The sequence below is a fragment of the Cupressus sempervirens genome, chromosome 9 (assembly GCF_028749045.1).
Source record: "Cupressus sempervirens isolate cs-2001-9-10 chromosome 9, ASM2874904v1, whole genome shotgun sequence".
NCBI lineage: Eukaryota > Viridiplantae > Streptophyta > Pinopsida > Cupressales > Cupressaceae > Cupressus > Cupressus sempervirens.
In genome coordinates, this window is record NC_143126.1 from 474,532,392 (window position 1) to 474,538,772 (window position 6,381).

The 6,381-nt window shown below is 35.5% G+C and overlaps 1 pseudogene across 1 annotated transcript; it reads left to right on the plus strand.

The window, feature by feature from the left end:
* Window positions 1-1,680: 1,680 nt before the first annotated feature.
* LOC149539380 (G-type lectin S-receptor-like serine/threonine-protein kinase At2g19130 pseudogene) lies at window positions 1,681-4,541 on the plus strand (annotated as a pseudogene). The gene has a single exon (XR_016356227.1). The product of XR_016356227.1 is annotated as a G-type lectin S-receptor-like serine/threonine-protein kinase At2g19130 pseudogene (transcript).
* The last annotated feature ends 1,840 nt before the right edge of the window (window positions 4,542-6,381 follow it).

The window sequence follows — 6,381 nt, forward strand, 5'->3', positions numbered from 1 at the left end:
AAATAAGATATTAAAAATAAAATTATTAATCAAGCTAAATCTCAAAATTAGTATAGAACTTAATATAATTAAAGCAAAACAAATCCTAAACTAGATAATTATTAAATTAGCCTATTAAATCTATTCAGTAAATTTTAATAACCCTTTGATATCATACACTTTTCACTTATTAAACTTAGATTTTGATAGTCTTTAACTCCTAACAAGTATGTCCTTAACAAGTCTTGTTTTTATTCTATTAATAATATTAACTCTAACCCTTTTGGGTATTAGATTTTGGTGTTGGTTTTCCCTATCGACAAGTTTCCTGTTATTTGCCAATAAATTTATATTATTTGATGACCATGGTTCATTTCATATTAAGGATATTTGATGTTCTTCTTACCCAAGTATTTCAATGAAGTTTTGATTTCTTCTCTCACTGTGTTATGCCCCTATTATTATATTTATAATAAAGGACTTTGGTCCCGGGCTAGACTAGAGGTTTTCTTTCTCCGTTCTTTCCTATCAGTGCCTATCAGAAAGGAGAATTTTGTAACCACTTTTTCTTATTCAATATAATATAAGGCTTAGGCCATTTACCGATTAGAAAGAACAAAAGTTTATAATTAATAACATATAATTTTTAACATATTTATTATAGTAATATTTAATGTAGGTTAGGAGTAATTCACAAAAGAAATCCCTATGTTAATGGTCATTATAAATAATTGTATATAGTGCAAAGGTTTGGTAAAAAAAATTATGTCCATTTATTTTTTAGAGGTAGGAAAAGTAGAATTTGTGGAGAAAGGGTTCTACTATGGTTTAAGAATTTTCTTGTTTACTATTTTAGGTACTTTAACAAAATCAAGCATGTTTAATATTTTTTGTTTTGAAATATTTTGGAACATTTTCTAACAATATTTTTTCATTTCTTTATTAGCTTCAATCCTACCCAATTTATACAACCAAGAGACTAGTCATCTTTAAGTATTTAGAAAAAAAGAATCTTTAACATTATTTTAAAAATGACTAATGTTATAGAGTTAAAAAATATTTATGTATATTTCAAAAGATATATGATATGATTGCACCTTTTATTTATATTTTAAATGATATATGATCGTAACACTTTGAATTTAAAACAGTAAAAACAGTGTAAAATGTTCCCTGGTATATATCCACGGGAATAAAATAAGAAGCAGTTGAAAATAAAGTCACGATTGACGTAACATACTCACGAGGTCTTCTCAAATTTCTTCGCAAATAAGTTTGACTCCAGTGGCATTCCGTCTGATTTCACTGAATTGTTTCACAGTCGACAGGCACTTTATGAAATCAGATTTATTCCTCTCTTTGGAATTGACGTTCAATGATGTGCTTCTCCGTGGCAGCAGTCTCTTCATTCCCTAAAATTCAAGACAATCAAACCATTACTTAACATGAACATTACTTGTAATTTTGGCTTGTTCTGATCACTCACTCTTATCCCAATTGGAGAAATTGTTATAAAAGAATAGTGTGTTGACAATGCTTTGATTATAAGTCACAGTGACACTTACAGACAATGTCTTGTCAGATTTCTTTCAGATTAGGTAATTTTAAATGTCAAACTTTTCAGAATGCAACACAACAATTATTTTATAGGCTTCTATCATGGTCCTCCACCACATTTATTCTAGAAGAACATTTATGTTTGCAGCTTCTTGCTTTAAAGCCCGGGGGACGTTCGATCAATGGCTCACAATTTGGCGATGGATGAGAAGCGGTTAACACTTGTTTTTGCAGTTGCTGTGTTTATTCCATTGAGTAGCTATGTCAGGGCCGGAGATACTCTTTCTTTGGGCGTTTCGCTTGCTGGAAATCAGACATTGATTTCAGAGAATGGCAAATTTGAATTGGGTTTCTTCAGCCCAAACGGAACCAATAACTGGTACGTTGGAATGTGGTACGGCAGTATGCGACAGAAGATGATCGTTTGGGTGGCCAACAGAGAGACTCCCGCGAGAAACAAGCCTGGAGTTTTGAAGCTGTCAAGAGAAGGTGAATTGTATCTGTTGGACGCAGACGGTGCGTCTATTTGGTCGGTCAACATATCGAAGAAGGCATCCCGTGCTGTGATACTAGACTCCGGTAATTTTTTGATGCTGAGCGGTGATGACAACAAATCTGAAACTGTGTGGCAGAGTTTCGACATGCCGACAGATATCTGGTTGCCTGCAATGAGATTTGGTGAACAACTAAAACTGGTGTCTTGGAAAAGCTCGTTGGATCCTGCTCCTGGGCTATTCTCCTTCCAGTTGGATCCATCTAGCGCCAAACAAATTGTGCTAATGTGGAATAACTCTGTCAAGTATTGGTCGAGCGGAGTTTGGGATGGTAGAATTTTCACTCGTATTCCAGAGATGACAGACAAAAGGTTTTTCAATATCAGCGTTGGAAACACCAGCTCTAGTTTGTATGTCAGTTTAACACCAACGCATAATATGCGTGCGCCCATGCATTTCATCTTGACCAGGTCCGGAGATATGCGACTTGCTCAGTTCGATGGGAATAAATGGAGCATGTTCTGGTCTCTGCCCAGAGATGAATGCGCCGTGTATGGCCTCTGCGGCGCTTTCGGCGTCTGTAACTCCATTAATTCTGAATTCTGCAGCTGTGTAAATGGCTTCACACCAAAAGACAATGAAGCATGGGATTCACTGGACTGGTCGTGCAGTGGCTGTGTTCGCCAGAGTCCCTTGAATTGCACAGCCGACAGATTCATCGAGTCCAATGCAACATCGTTTAATGATTACGGTTCTTACATCCCAGCGCCCACAACGACAGATTGCGAGAAAGCCTGCCTCAGCAACTGCTCGTGCACTGCTTATGCTTTCAATCCACCTTCAGGTCCCTGCCAAATCTGGTCCACACCTCTGTTTGGTTTGCGTGATTCTCCATCAACTAGTAGCAATTCAAATGTCTTCATTCGAGTAGCCGCTGCCTCTGCCCATGCAACGTTTGATCCACCATCGTCATCCGAACGCAAAACCGTCATGCCTGTTGTGATTGCTATTGTCACTGCGCTCGCCATCGCTTTAGCTGTCTTTTCATTTTTTATGTGGAGGAGGCGACAAGATCGACTACGATCTACTGAACGTTGTGAAGATTCATCCGACTCTTTCCTTAGAATGTTCAGTTACAAGGAGTTGAAGATTGCGACTAGGAACTTCAGGTCTAAGCTGGGGAGCGGAGGATTCGGCTCAGTTTTTAAAGGATCTCTACCAGACGGTACACTTGTGGCTGTGAAGAAATTGGAGTCCAATTCAAGCCGAGATGAGAAGCAATTTCGAGCGGAAATCAGTTCACTTGGAAATATACAACATGGGAATTTAGTAAGGCTTCGAGGGTTTTGTGCACAAGGATCCAAAGTACGGTTACTGGTGTATGATTACATGCCCAATGGATCGCTGAATTCCATACTCTTCACCAGTGGCTCCAAAAGTAAAATCAAGGTGCTCGACTGGAAGGCTCGGTTCAAGATCGCCTTAGGCACTGCTCGAGCTTTGTTATATCTCCACGAGGAATGCAGAGATCGCATCATTCACGGCGATGTAAAGCCTGAGAACATTCTGCTTGATGCTGATTTTTGCCCCAAGTTGGCCGATTTCGGGTTGGCAAAGCTTGTGAACAGGGATTTAAGTCGTATTCTGACCACAACGAGGGGAACGAGAGGTTATTTAGCTCCGGAATGGATTTCTGGTGTTCCCATTACTCCAAAGGTCGATGTATACAGCTTTGGCATGACGCTCTTGGAAATCATTTCCGGGAGAAGAACTTTGGATTTAGACGTGCAAGATTCAAGTATGTATTACTTTCCGCCATGGGCTGCGACCCAAATTAGTCAGGGGAACACGATTAATGTTGTGGAAAAGGGTGTTGCTGAGGAGGAAGATATTGAAGAGGTGAGAAGAGCAAGTGTTGTAGCATTGCTCTGCATTGAAAGAGATGAGGAGATGAGGCCAACCATGGGACAGGTGGTGCTGATGCTGGAAGGGAAGATGGAGCCATCTCGTTTGAAATTCACGACCCCTGTGCTTGTTGACAATCGAACGAATCAGAACAACACTACTGAGAGTGAGTGTGTTGGTGACGTGGTTAATCTAGGGTAATGTAAAGCTTATATGTAAGCTATAGTTATTAGCTAGCTATTCAGATTGAGAGTAATAGTGTTGGTGATGTGATTAATCTAGAATAATGTAAAGCTTATATGCAAGTTATAGTTGGTGATGTGGTTAATCAAGAATAATGTAAGACGTACATGTAAGCTATACTTATTAGGTATTCCTAGCATTTAGCATTGAGAGGAAATGTTTGATAGATGTTACATTTTCCAACTGAAAAAAAATGTTAGTCTACAAACATGTATCATCATGTAAATGTTAATCTAGAACAATGTAAAGCTTATATGTAAGCAATAGTCACTAGTACTTGTGACAAAAAGTGCAAGATTTAGGCTGGTATTAATTATAAGTTTATATTTTTATTCTCGTAAATAAATATAATTTTTTTAAGCATATATATTTTTAAACAACAACCTTATATTGAAAGAATTCAAATTATATTCTATGCATTCATTATTGTGGTAGTAGAGGTAAGCATGCAAATATGAGTAATTCAAATGCAAGAAAGAGTCATTAAAAAATGTCACGCTACTACTTGGATGTTGTGAAGTTTAAAAATTGAAGAATGTTAGGCAATTGCTTGGTTCTTGTGAAGTTTGGACGTTGAAATTATATATAGGGTTCAAAAGGGATTGAAACAAAGATTTTTTTAGTAGTCATCTTATTTATTTTTCTCAAGTACTATTTTTTATTTATTATATTCGAGGAATAGATTTAAGATATCACAACACCTCTATTACCCAAATAGATTCGAAATGTAAACATTATCAATTATAGGGAAGTTGGCTTCAAAGTGAGTGCATCAATTGCTACAATACCTACGTTAGTCTCAGGTTCTTGTGAAAGAAACCGATGACATGGAAAAGTCAATATTTCAAACCTTGCAAACAATTTTTGTAAATACTTTGAGTTCTCGAAACAATTGAAGGATTGAACTTGATATTCTGGTAATTTAACCATAAAGTGATTGAAATAGGGTTTCTTGGCCACCAATCTATTTTTCTTGCCGAAGGGCCCTTGTTTGTTTGACTTGGTTAATTTTCCACATTGGCAAATTCATAGGGAATTTTATAGATCTAATTGTAAATTTGTATAGCTAAGTGAATGTTGTGCATCTCTAAAATTTAAAGGAATTTTTTTTGTGAGAATGATGGATTCACCAATCAATATGATCTATATATTTGATTATTTTCCAAACCATATTAAATGGTCCTCCAAAAAAAATGTTTTTCTATTACATATTAAATAGATATAATAAAGATAGCAATCATTTGTTGAACCTTGCATTGGTCATAAGGTACAACCTCTGCACTAATGCTAATATGAGTAATTAAATTTGGTTCATGGGATTGTATCATACTATACACTAATCACCCTCATTTTCTCCCTCCGCTACTACCCCCATGGTTGCATCCATTGAATGAGTTTCCTCTACAGCCTAGATCGTCTTAAGAAATTCATCCATATTCATAAAAATGGAAATAAGTTAGAGAAATTTATTGATATGAGAATGCATGATTAACTCAGAAATCTAGTTATTGTGCCATCCAAAAAGGAAATAAACAATGAAGATAGAAAATGAAAATGAAAGGGTGAGTGCACCAAGACGGTGTAGAAAAAGGAGGTGTCAGTGGACATCTTTTTTCTGAAATTACGTAAACCTAAACTTGGATGAGATATTTGATGGTAATACACTAAAAATGATAAGATGTGTAAAACATATAAATGGTAGTACTCTTAATCTTCTTTCTAAACTACTAGAATTTTTACACAATGGATAAGATTAGGTGGGTCAAACCCCATGGACACGAAAAATAGATCCTAATTTTTTTAGAAAATATAACATAGTTGTTTTTTTGTGCAACACAACAGACATAGTTATATTTATTATTTTTCATATCCCTTTGGTAGGATGATAGTTAAGATCTAGAAATTGTGTATTTTCTTTGTAATTTGGTGATGAATATTTTTTTGTTATCAATTATTGAACATACTACATCATGAAATTTTGGTACTTTCTCATGTGTTGAAACTTGCATGAAAATAATTTAAAATGATTTTTTTTATTAAAAAAATGTATATAATCAAGTGTAGAACAATAATATGGAATTTATTTTGAATTTGGTTAAGTATATCAAAAGTTATTTAAAAAATAGTAGACATATGTCTGTGAGGAATGTCAATGCATTGGTAGAAGTAATTAAAGTTTATGTATGTTAATGTTGTCCAAAAA